Consider the following 13,331-nt stretch of genomic DNA (forward strand, 5'->3'; position numbering starts at 1 on the left):
ATATACTGCACATATACATGGACACACACATGAAGAAATGCACAAGTGCTGCAATTATTTCTACATAAGTATTTCAAGTAGTGTCTCTCATTTTGATTTATAATTCCTTTCTGAATTCAACATGCTTTTGTCAAATATAAGACTGATATTTTTAATGTATTGTTTAGTGTTGCTTGTGGATATCATCTGATCCACAGCTTTTCTTTGGAAAAGTTTCATTACTGATTTAATCTCATTGTTTATTATGATCTGTTTAGGTTTATAAATGCCCTTTAGATGGCATTTTAGTTGGTCGTATATATATTTTGTACGTATGTATGTGTATATTTATCCACTTTTTTTCTAGATTTTCCATTGTATTCAAATATTTTTTCAAAGTAATTTCATATTTACCTCTGGTTTTGGTGGTATCTATTATAATAACCCCTTTCTCTAATTCTAATATCTTCCAATTTTTGTTAATCCATGTCTTCTCTCATTTTTGGTTAGTTTCTCTAGGATTTATCTATTTTTCTAAATAACCAATTTTTTTATTTTCTTTTACTTTAATAGAATCTGTACTTCTCTCTTCTTTATATTACATTGTCACACTCCTGGACTTCTTTATATTACGTTGTCACACTCCTGGATTCCTTTACATTACATTGTCACACTCCTGCACTTCTTTACATTACATTGCCACACTCCTGGACTTCTTTATATTATGTTGTCACACTCCTGGACTTCTTTACATTACATCTTCGCACTCCTGGACTCCTTTACATTACATTGTCACACTCCTGGACTTCTTTCCATTACATTGTCACACTCTTGGACTTCTTTCCATTACATTGTCACACTCCTGCACTTCTTTACATCACATTGTCACACTCCTGGACTTCTTTACATTACATTGTCACACTCTTGGACTTCTTTACATTGCATTGTCACACTCCTGGACTTCTTTACATTACATTGTCACACTCCTGGGCTCTTTACATTACATCTTCACACTCCTGGACTTCTTTAGCTTTGATAAATGTGCCACCCTCTTGCTTTTTGTCGTAGTTTAGAGCAGTTACTGATTGTTCACCTGAGAAACATTTTCTTGGTTTCTTTTGCTAATTCTTGCCAATGCTCTTGCTCTCTGGTCCAACATTTAGGTCACTGGTTAGAATTCTTCCACTACATAAGGTGAAATTCAGAGTATTCATCTACTGTTGTATAATCTAGATTGAAATTGCTTATTCAATTGATATTTTACTTGGGGATTATAAACCTTATGAGGATAGAGACCATGTTCATCCTCATAGTTGCAATCTTCATCTTCAGAATCCCAGGACCTAGTACATATCAACAAATACTTATTAAAGGTGTTTTATTTAACCTCTTAAATTCAGCAAGAAGATAATGAGCCCCATTTCATGTTTGATTGATTATAATAAATATCTACCCACAATTGGCATGAAGATTTTGTGTGTGTGTGTTTGTATGTATGTATGTATGTACACACATATGTATGCATTGCAGATTCTTTTACATGGGCAGTGTTCCCTTCCTTCCCTTCATGGAACAACCATGTCTTATCTCCTTATGCTCACATGCTTCTTAATGTGCTAACATATCTTGTGAACGACAGTTTTGAAGTAACAAGTTGCGGTTTCCAGCTTCCTCTGTTATCTTCCTCTTTGAGTTTACATCTGATTATGGAACAGTTGCATTCTTCTCTGAGTCTTTATGTCCAAGCTTACAGACACAAGCTGCATGTGAAGAGGTCTGTGGTGGCCTAGGCCTGTCTGTGCTCAGAGAACTCTCTGTTGAGATCTCAGTTAATGAGTTTGAAACTCATCTTTCTACAGCTGTGAGTCATTTTTGATGACTGGATTTTCAGTATTGAAGATACCGTCTTCACCATATTTTCTCTTTTATTTGTCAATGGTTTGGGAACAGAAGCAGCAGAATGCTATGTACTGGCTTTCGCTGAACATGTCACTCTAGCGTTGGTGTGTATTCTACTGCTTTTACATCCTGCACTTAGGGAATAAATATTGACCAAATATCTCCTATGTGCCCAGAAGTCTCTAGGTAGATTGATTTTTATAATTTCTGAGAATGAAACAGGTTCATGGTTTTGTTTCTCCTAGTTGATTTGGATGAGCTGAAATTGGATGTCATATTGTTCTCAATGGGTTTCAAGGATGCAAAATTCATTGGAAAATATTTTATGAGGGTTCTTCATCTAGCACAATAGTTTATGTGTTCTTTGTTTTCCTACCACTCTCCTTAATTCTTCTAGGTAAGTAGGATACATTGTTCTTTAGACATCTTAATGTTTTTAACATTGTACCTCTCTGTTTGATTAATGCAATTTTTACTTACAGAATATCTACAACTACACTTAAGCCAAGTCAGTTTCTATGGTAACATCATAACTTTCTAAATTCAGACTCCAATGTAACCAACTAAAATGACTATCACACTCCTGTTTGTTTCACCTGCAGAATTCTTCTGGTCTCTTGTACCACACATGGATTTTCCACATCTGAATTGATTTCGGAAATATAAGTTTTTCCAATTCAGGCATTCATTGTTCGATTTTACAGTATTATATTTCTTTTGGAGCTAAGATATTAATCAAATTGGTTGGATTAAATAGAGAATACCAATCATGTTAATATAGTTTTTACAGAATTAGGGGCATTTCTACACTAGTTGAAAAAATGTGGAACATCATTGTTGCCAAAATATTATATGAGAAAATATCACTCAGTAACATATCCAATCTGATATAACCCATTTTTTGGTATAACACAAAAGTTTGATTTCTTTTTTTTCTTTTAGTGGTAGTTGTAAATGACTATTCTGAATGTACACATGTACATGATGATTCATGTTATTTTTTAATGTTCTCCAATGGTGGAAAAATGTCAAAATCCTTATATTTTGATACAGATAAAATATTTCTTTGACTAAATTGTTTTTTTTTTGGAGGGGGAGGGTCTGTTAACTCTGGGAAGAGACTATCATAAGTAGCATTTCTTTATTCAGATAAAGGTTGTTTTTTAACTAATATCTTCCCTTTGATGCCTATTTATGGATTCAGCCAAAAACGTAAAGACATAAATGATAGAGATTCTAGAACATCTGTGCAAATAGTTGTTACATCCCAAAGCACAAAATGAAAGTCAAGAAAGGGAAAAGCCATTATGTGTCAACACTGTCTCAGATGCTCTGTGTACTTCTTTACAGACCCAGAAAAGTTCAATGCATTTAGAGACTTTACATAACTGTAAATTGAAGAAAATATTCTACAATAATTTACCACGAAAGATACAGTATCTTTCATGTCAACATAAACAGAAGCATTCCTTTTCATAGCATTCCTGTCCGCCACGCCCTGTATTTACCAACATTGACAACAGTGTCAGAGAGATTAGTCCCAGGTAAAGAATGAGGAGATTATTAGATTCTTGGCTGGAACAGACCCTGTGGGTTTTGAGTGCATTTCTTCAGCACTCAGGGAAAACATGCCATTTTCTGTAGTCTGTGCATTTTAAAGGCCTGACACACAATTAAAGGCTGACACATTTGATGGGAAATTGAAGGAGCAGAGGCAAGGGCTGCCACTGATAATAGGCTGCTACCAGCAGGTCAGAGAAACTGACCTGAGAATCTCAGTTCAAAACACCAAGGCGACTGTTTCTCAGAGTCTGCTGCATGTCTGCGAATGTTACATGTCCATAAAACCTGGATGGAGCCCCAGTCACTATCTCAGGTTACAAGGGGAAACAGTTTCCCTGAAAACCACCCAACAGTCTCATGTCTACATCTTGTTCATATGCTGACTTAGCCTTTTTTTTTTTTTTTTTTTTTATGTTGGTGTGATAAAATACCCTGACAAAGCAGCTTAAAAGATAAAGGCTTTATTCTGGTTCACAGTCCATCATGCCAGGGAAATCACAGCATCAGGACCTTGAGACAGCTGGTCACATTGCACAAACCACGATGAGGCAGAGAGCAAAAGACAAATGCATGCTAGAGCTCGCCGCACTTCCTCTATTATATAGAACCCAGCATCCCCTTCCCAGGACATGATCCCACTGACTCTCAAGACAGATTTTCTGATTTTAGTTAAGATAGCCCTTCATAGACATTCACAGAGAATAATATCAATTTAGGTAATCCCTCACAGGTATGCCTAGGAGCACACTTGATTCTAGAGTTGAACAAGTTGACAATTAGTCCTAACCAACACAGATGCCAATTGGTTCTGGTGAATGCCAATTCTGAATCATTTCAGCCTAATCAACACCTGAGTCTCTCACTTTGAAAAATTCTAAGCCATACTATATAGAGAACATCATTCTGGGGAGTAAATTTCAGTGGCTTAGATGGGTAGTAGTGATAATGAATTGATGACACACATTCCAGGACCAGAATGTGATCAATACTGGGTATCAGGATTAAGCAAAGTGGGCCAGGAGGTAGACAGTTTTTCAACACAAGATTATGAAACAGGACTATATAGATATAGCCCAGTTGATGGAATGTTTATCTAGCATAGACAAAGTTCTGTGTTCAGTATTAAGTGCCACATAAACCTGGTGTGGTGGCATAAACCTATAATTCCAAAACTTGGGAGGTAGATACAGGAGGACCTAAAGTCCAAGGTCATCTTCCATTATATACTAACTTAGAGACCAGCCTGAGATTCATGAGAACCTGTCTAAAACTGGAAAAAAAGAAAGGAAAAAGAAAAGAAAAAGGGAAAAAGGAAAGAGTAAATAAAAAGATTAATAATAAGGAATAGTCCTCTCCTTGCCACCTGATCCTGGCCCACACTTCTGGAGAAAGAATCTTCCATTTCCCAGAGGCCAGGTCAGAATTCTGAACCCCAGAGGCCAGGCCAGCATCCTATAGTGCAGAGGCCAGACCATCATCCTGAATCCAAGAGACCAGGACAACTCCCTGAAAACCAGCAGAAACCTCCTACCCCACCAGAAACCAGGTCAGCATCTGAACCACAGAAGACCACTGGCCAGATCAGAGGCCACACACATACATAGAGAAAACTTCAGCCCTAAATTTGGGCAGCAAACCCTTGCTGAACCAGAGTCCATCTAGGCCATCAGAAGTCCAGCCCCCATTGTGGATGGAGACCCTTTACTCAACCACAAGTCACAAGATCCAGAAGACCAGAGAGGAAACAGAAACTAAGGAAGAAAATACCCATCCAACAAGGACAAATCCAGAAATTGGCACCTAGAGCCATAATCACTCCAAATCAAGATGGCTAAATGTAAGTGTAAAAACACAAACAACAACAGTCAGGGAAATATGTTACCACCAGAATCCAGCCATCCCACTACAGCAAGCCCTGAATATTACAACACAGTGGAAATACACACACACACAAACACACACACACAATCTTAAAACCAACTTTATGATGATGATAAATGTCTTTAAAGAGGAAATGGAAAATTCATTTAGAGAAATCGAGGAAGAGACAACCAAAAAATTGGGGAAATCAACAAACTACCAAGAAAGCCAAACAAATAAACAGACAGGTGAAGGAAAAAATTCAAGACAAAAGTTGAAATAGAAGCAATAAAGAAAACACAAACTGAGGGAATTCAGGACATGGAAAATCTGGATAAGCAAACAGAACTACAAATGCAAACATCACCAACAGAATTAAAGAGTTGAAGAGAGAATCTCAGACATTGAAGATTCAATAGAAGAAATAGATTAATTGGCCAAAGAAAATGTTAGATCTAAAAAATCTACTAATGCAAAACATCCAGGAAATTTGGGACACCATGTAAAGACCAAACCTAAGAATAGTAGGAATAGAAGAAGGAGATGAATCCCAGCTTGAAAACCCAGAAAGTAATTTAATGAAATCATAGAAGAAAATTTCTCTGACCTAAAGAAGGCCATGCCTATTAAAGCATAAGAAGCTTACAGAACACCAAAGAAATTGCAGCAGAAAAGAAAGTCCTCAAGCCACATAATAATCAAAACACTAAACATACAGAACAAAGAAAGAATATTAAAAGCTGCAAGGGAAAAAAACCAAGTAACATATAAAGGCAGAACTTTAAGAATCATACCCAACTTCTCAACAGAGACTCTACAATCCAGAAGGGCCTGGACAGATGTCTTGCAGATTAAGAGATCACAGATGCCAGCCCAGACTAATACGCTCAGCAAAACTATCAATCACTATAGCCATAGAAAACAAGATATTTCATGACAAAACCAGATTTAAACTTGTATCCACAAATCTAGCCCTACAGAAAGTCCTAGAAAGAAACTCTAACCCAAAGAAGTTAGCTGTACCCACAAAAACACAGGCAATAGATAATTGCACACCAGCAAAACCCAAAGAAGAGAAACACGCACATATACACACACACAACTGCCACCAAACCCAAAAAATAATAGGAATTAATAATCACTAATCATTAATATCTCTTAATATCAATGGACTCAATTTGCCTATAAAAAAACACAGGTTAACAGAACGAATCCAAGAACAGGAACCATGCTTCTGCTGCATACAAGAAGCATACCTCAACTTCAAAGGCAGACATTTCCTCAGAGTAAAGGGTTGGGATTTTCCCATCAAATGGACCCAAGAAGCAAGCTGGTATAGCGATCCTAATATCTAGCAAAGTAGACTTTAAACTAAAATTAATCAAAAGAGATTGAGGACATTTCATATTCATCCAAGGAAAAATCATCAAGAGTATGCCCAAAATGCAAGGGTATGCCCATTTGTAAAAGAAACATCACTAATGCTTAAATCACACATTGAACTCCATACATTAATAGTGGGAGATTTCAACGCCCCACTCTCACCAATGGTCTGCCAGAGAAACTCAACAGACAAATAATGGAACTAACAGACATTATGACTCAAATAGACCTAACAGATATCTACAGAATGTTTCAGCCAAAAACAAAAGAATATACCTTCTTAGTACCTCATGGAACTTTCTCTGAAATTGACCACATACTTGGCCACAAATCAAGTCTCCACAGATACAAGAAAACTGAAATAACCTCCTGTATCCTATCAGACCACCATGGATTAAAGTTGGATTTCAACCACAACAGAAACAACAGAACACTGAAAAACTCATGGAAATTGAGCAACTCTCTACTGAATTTACCACTGGGTCAAGGATGAAATAAGGAAAGAAATTAAAGACTTAGAATTCAATGAGAGTGACTGCAAAACATACAAAGTTATGGGACACAATGAAAGTGGTGCTAAAATCATAACACTAAATGCCTACAAAAGGAATTAGAGAATTTTCATACCAGTGACTTAACAGCACACCTGAAAGATCTAGAACAACAACAAAAAAGCAGATGCACCCACAAGGAGTAGATGGCAGGAAATAATCATACTCAAGTCCTGAAATCAATAAAATAGAAATAAAGAGAACAATACAAACAATTAATGAAACAAAGAGTTGGTTCTTTGAGAAAAATCAACAAGACAGACAAGCCCTTATCCAAACCCTTATCAAAAAATAAATGGTACCTCATGAAAATGAAAAGCTTCTGTAAGGCAATGGACACTGTCAATAGGAAAAAGCAGAAGCCTACAGAATAGGGAAAGACCTTTATCAATTCCACATCCAACAGAGGGTTGTTCTCTAAAATATATAAAGAACTCAAGAAACTAGACATCAGAAAACCAAATAATTCAATTAAAAACTGGGATATAGACCTAAACAGAGAATTCTCAAGAGAAGAATCTCAAATGGCAGAGATACACTTAAAGAAATGTTCAACATCCTTACCCATCAGGGAAATGCAAATAAAAATAACTCTGAGATTTCATCATAGAGCTGTCATAATGGTTAAGGTCAAAAACACAAATGACAACTCATGTTGGTGATGACGTGGAGCAAGGAGAGCACTCCTCCATTACTTCTACATCTGCTATGGGAATCAATATGTCAGTTTCTCAGAAAGTTGGGAAATAATTTACCTTAAGACCCAGCTATACCACTTTTGAGCATATACCCAAAGGATGCTCAATCATATCACATGGACACTTGCTCAACTATGTTCAAAGCAGTTTTAGTCATAACAGCCAGAATCAGGAAACAACCTAGATGTTCCTCAACTGAAGAATAGATAAAGAAAATGTGGTATGTTTACACTATGGCGTATTACTCGGCTGTTTAAAAAAAATGACATAATGGAATTTGAAGACAAATGGATGAAACTAGAAAAAAATCATTCTGAGTGAGGTAGCCCAGATTCAGAAATTCAAACATGGTATGTACTCACATATAAGTGAATATGAGTTGTAAAGTAAAGGATAGCCATGCTACAGTCCACAGACCCAGGAAAGTAGGTAACAAGTAAGGCTCAAAGGGTATACTTAGATCTCCCTGGGAAAGAGAAATAGAAGAGATTTCAGGGATGGACTGGGGGCAGCTTGGGATGGGAACATGGAGGTTCTGGTAGGACTGGGGTGGGGGGAGGGTACTGAAAGAGCCAACTGGAAAGGGTGTCATTTCAGTGTCAGGTAGAAACTCAGTGCAAGGAAAACTCCCAGGAATCTACAAGGATGACTCCAACTGAGACTCCTAGCAAAGGGGGATATATAGCCTAAACTGGCTACCTCTTGAGACCAGGTAAGGCTATCAGTGGAGGGACTGGGATACCAACCCAGACACATAACCTTTGACCTAGAGTCTGTCAGGCCTATGGGATGTGCTGGGGTAAGGGTGACACAGAGATTGAGGGAGTGGCCAACCAATGACTGGTCCAACCTGAGACCCATGTCATGAGAGGGAGCCCACCCCTGACACTGCCTAGAGCACCAGGACCCAGAGGCTGGATGGCCCAGAGACCTAGGACAGAACCAAACATGACTGGAAAAAAAGTCAATGCAGTGATGCCTAGTGATATTTTATACTGTCATCATAGGCTTCATACAGCAACTGGTGGAAATATATGCAGAGACCCATAGTCAAATATTAGGCTGAGCTTGAGGAATCCTGCAGAATAGGGGGAGGAAGGATTTATAAGAGCCAGAGGACTCAAGAACATTACAAGAAAATCCACAGATCAACTAACCTGGGATCATAGGAGCTCACAGAGACTGAACTGACAACCAGGAAGCCTTCATGGGACTGACCTAGGCCCTCTGCATTTATGTGACAATGGGTAGCTTGGTCTTCTTTTGGGACTCCTAACATTGGGAGCAGGTACTGTCTCTCACTCTTTGGCTGACTATTAGAATCCTATTCCTCATACTGAGTTGCCGTGTCCAGCCTTAATACAAGGCAAGGTGCTTAGTCTTACTACAACTTAATATGCCATGTTTTGTTGATATCCCTGGAAGGCCTGTTCTTTTTTGGTTAGAATTGGAGGAAGAATGGATTGGGGGTGTGTGGAGAGGAGGTGGGGAAGAGGGACTGGGAGGAGAGGGGATGGGGGAACTGTAGTCAGGATCAGGATGTTAAAAATTATATATATATATATATATATATATATATATATATATATATATATATAGAGAGAGAGAGAGAGAGAGAGAGAGAGAGAGAGAGTAGAAAGGAAGAAAGAAAGGTGATGGAATGTATTTTGTGAACTCCCAATGGCATCCAGCCCTGAATCTGGCAGGCTGGCTGTCCCCCAGGGTTGGAGTTCTACAGTGCAAGCAAAGATGAGCATGTAGAGGACATAGGGCCATGGGCAGAGCACGTAACAGAGCCAGGATGTGGCAGCCATGGCTGGGTTTCTTTTAGGATTCAGGGTGCTGAATGGAGATGACTGAGGTGATGCTGAGCTGCAGCTCACAGCTGCAGGCATCTGTTTGAGTCACAGCTGCCAGAGAAGGCAGTTGAGAGCCTTTGGGCCCCAGGACACTGGGGCCCTGGGCAGGCAGGCTGGCAGCAGGAGTGACATGGGTGGCTGTGTGGAGGGTAAGCCCATGAGACCTTACCTCCCTCTTTTGCCTCAGATTCATTACTAAACATGGGTGCATTTTTGGATAAACCCCAAACTGAAAAGAAATAATGCTCATTTTGCTGGAAATTGTAGCTGAAATTTTCTCCATCCTGCCTGGTCCTACCAGGCCCCACATTCCTCTGGCCTGGTGGTCCTGCTGCCACTTATAAAATAATCACTCAGAAGCTTATATTAATTATAACTGCTTGGCCATTAGCTCCAGCTTATAACTGACTAGCTCATACTTAAATTAACCCATAATTCTTATCTATGTTTAGCCATGTGGCTTGGTACCTTTTCTCAGTTCTGTCTTGTCATCTTGCTTCCTCTGTGTCTGACTGGCGACTCCCAACTCAGCCCTTCCTCCTCCCAGAATTCTCCTCATCTGCTTATCCCACTTATAATTCCTACCTATAAATCAACCAATCAGAACAACACATATTCACGGCATACAGAACTACATCCTACAGCAAGGAATGATTTGCATTATGGCTTGAACAGCATACAAGGACTTCAGGGCAACTGGCAAATCAGGCCCTGATCTTGAGCTTTCAAGGGAAAACATTAAGACTGCTATCAGAACTGGCTTTTTGAAAATTCATGAATATATGCATAACTTTTCAGACCTCAGAAATGGGATGGACAGGAGTAGTTCAATGGCAATGAGCATTTTGATTTTATCGATCAACTGTGGTGACTCATGAGTTATTCTGTATAGAAATGGAGAGGTCTGCTTTTCTACCCAAGCTCTAGATGCAGCTTTAAAAATAATATAAAAAGGGGGGGGGAGTTATATCCTAAGTCACCATGTCATGCCCTCTTTATTTTAAATTTCTTAAATGTACTGTTGAGTAAGAGTAGGACAAAGGTTTTGTTGCTGGTATTTGATACTTAGGGACTGGAGCAGTTCAAACATAGCTTTGGATGTAAGTTTATGAGAACTGTAATTTAACCAGTTGTGTGCCCATTGTTAATAATCATACTAGAATTATGGTGTTAACCTGTTAATGTTAGTGAAGCATTGTATGATGACATAGGGTTACAGGTTCTGCGGGAAATTCAAAAGGCCTTGAGTAGACATTGCAGAATGACTGAATTGGTAATTTCCAAGATTATTGCCCTAATTTCCTTGATAGTTACTGCCACTACTGAGACAATTACAGTAACATTGTCTCAATCTATTCAGACTGCAGGGTACATAAATTAAGTGTTTCAAAATGTATCTTTGACCCTGGGAACTCATGAAGATATTGATGTAAAAATGAGCACAAGCTGAATGCTTTATTTGAAGTAATACAGTTGTTAGGAGATGAGATTCAAGGGTTAAAGATAAGAGCTTATGTGAAATGTCATTCTAAATATAACTTGGTGTGTGTAGCCTCTTCTGTTTACAATGAAAGTGTTACTGGATGGAAAAAGGTTAGAGCTCATCTAAGAGGAATTTTGCATGATGCTAATGAATCCTTAGATTTGATGCAGTTGCATCAGGAAATTTGCTGATTTAAAAAAGGCAAAGTTGGATTTTGATGCAGCTAAAGCTGCTGAAGACATCCTGGACCAATATAAAAAGGCCATTCCATCTTAGTTATCATTTACTTAATTATCATTTATTAGGAGGTATTGCAGCCATAGGAGCATGTGTATTGCTAGGCATTATTTGTTTGCCTGTAATTATCAAGCTGCTTGTGAACTCTCAGTGGAAAGCTGATTCAGAGCTGCCTAGAATTAAGCTCTGTACCCTCCCTTAACATTTTCCAGAGGCTGGTAGTCTAAGATGGATAGTCCTTTTTACCACCTTTCAACCTAAGACAGGGCATAAATAATGGAATTCATGGACCAAAGACAGGTAAGACTGGTTGGTTGAAGAAGGCAACCTAAGACAGGCACAGTCATCTGAGGGGTCGAGAGGACCTTTAAAAAATGAATTAAAAAAAAGGAGAATTGTGGGAGCCCACAGTGACTCCAGCCTGTGGCTTGATTACATCTAGACTCAAAGTCACAGAATTCAAGCTTGTCTTTGTTCCTTAAGGCAGATAACAGGATGTATAGTCAAAGGCATGGTTGCAGATGTCTTCAGAATTAAGGAAGTGTTTACACTTGTTTGTTTCTTAAACCATGGTGTCCTTGAGAGAGGGAGGTCTTTTGCCCCCTTTGCTTTAGGTATAAAAAGGCTGTAAGAAATAAACTTGGGGCTGCTGCAGTATTCACTGAGAGCCCTCCCAACTCTATTTGTCTGTCTCTGTTTTTTTTTTTTTTTTTCAATCCTCACTCCCCTATTCAAGACTGTTCAACAGGTCGAGTGGGACCCGGCAGTATTAGAGACAGACAAAAGATTTGAACTTCTTCCTTTTAAAGAGTTGTATTAATGAGGTAGATTTTTTTTTCTTTTGCTGTGATAAAACATCATGATCAAGGCAAGTTATAAAAGAGTTTATTTTGGCTAATGTCCTAGAGAGCTAAAGTCCCTAATGACATGGTGAAGGCAGCAGGCAACAGGCATGACAGAAGCAGGAAAGTGACAGCTCACATCTTGAATCTCCATCATGAAGTAGAGAGAGCAAACCACAATGAAGGCAAGGTTTTAACCTTTCAAAGTCCATCCCAGTGACATACTTCCTCCAGCAAGATTTCAACTCCTAAGCCTCCCCAAAAAGGGTCACCAACTGGGAACCAAGTGTTCACATACCTGAAACTATAAGGGGTATATCATTCAAAGCATAGTATAGTTTTTGTGGAAAGGAAAAAAACAACAACTAACAGCTAATAGCTAAGTGTAGCATAATAAAATGAGATTGTTAATGATGCAAGGTCTGAGGGAATTGAGAGAGAGTGAGAAGAAGAATGACTGGAGAGTTCAGTCTTGCATAAGAAAGAATCAGCCTGTATATGAAACTGAAATAAAACACCATGGTGTAAAAGTAGATTTATCTATAGAGTTTGGAGTGATGAATTGATGGAACATATGGGCGATAACCTCAATTTCCTCCGTGAAGTGGGAAGTAATGATGTCTGCTGAGAGGGGGTCTGTCATGGGTGAAGTTTCTGAAGAGTGGATAGGTTTGGAGTAATGTTGAAGAGATGGGGACAAGAGAAATCTATGACCAGATAAAAGAGGACTGAACTCACCACACATTGAAAATGTATCCAGCTTCATATATGCTGGCGTTTCATTGTCTGAAGTTTCATTTTTAATGACTTTATGGCTTAATTGAGTTCTTTTTCATTATAGTTATAATAATGGGTCTGTACTAAATTTCCTCATGGGCATTCACCTGGACAAAGCCAAAATTATTTGCTTGTACCTGAGCCTTATAAGGCATGCAGTAGAACGTGTATTGGAAAGAAATGGAGAGAACAGGAGAGAA

The sequence above is a fragment of the Peromyscus californicus genome, unplaced genomic scaffold (genome assembly GCF_007827085.1).
Source record: "Peromyscus californicus insignis strain IS unplaced genomic scaffold, ASM782708v3 Scaffold_9__1_contigs__length_137607984, whole genome shotgun sequence".
In the NCBI taxonomy this organism is placed as follows: domain Eukaryota; kingdom Metazoa; phylum Chordata; class Mammalia; order Rodentia; family Cricetidae; genus Peromyscus; species Peromyscus californicus.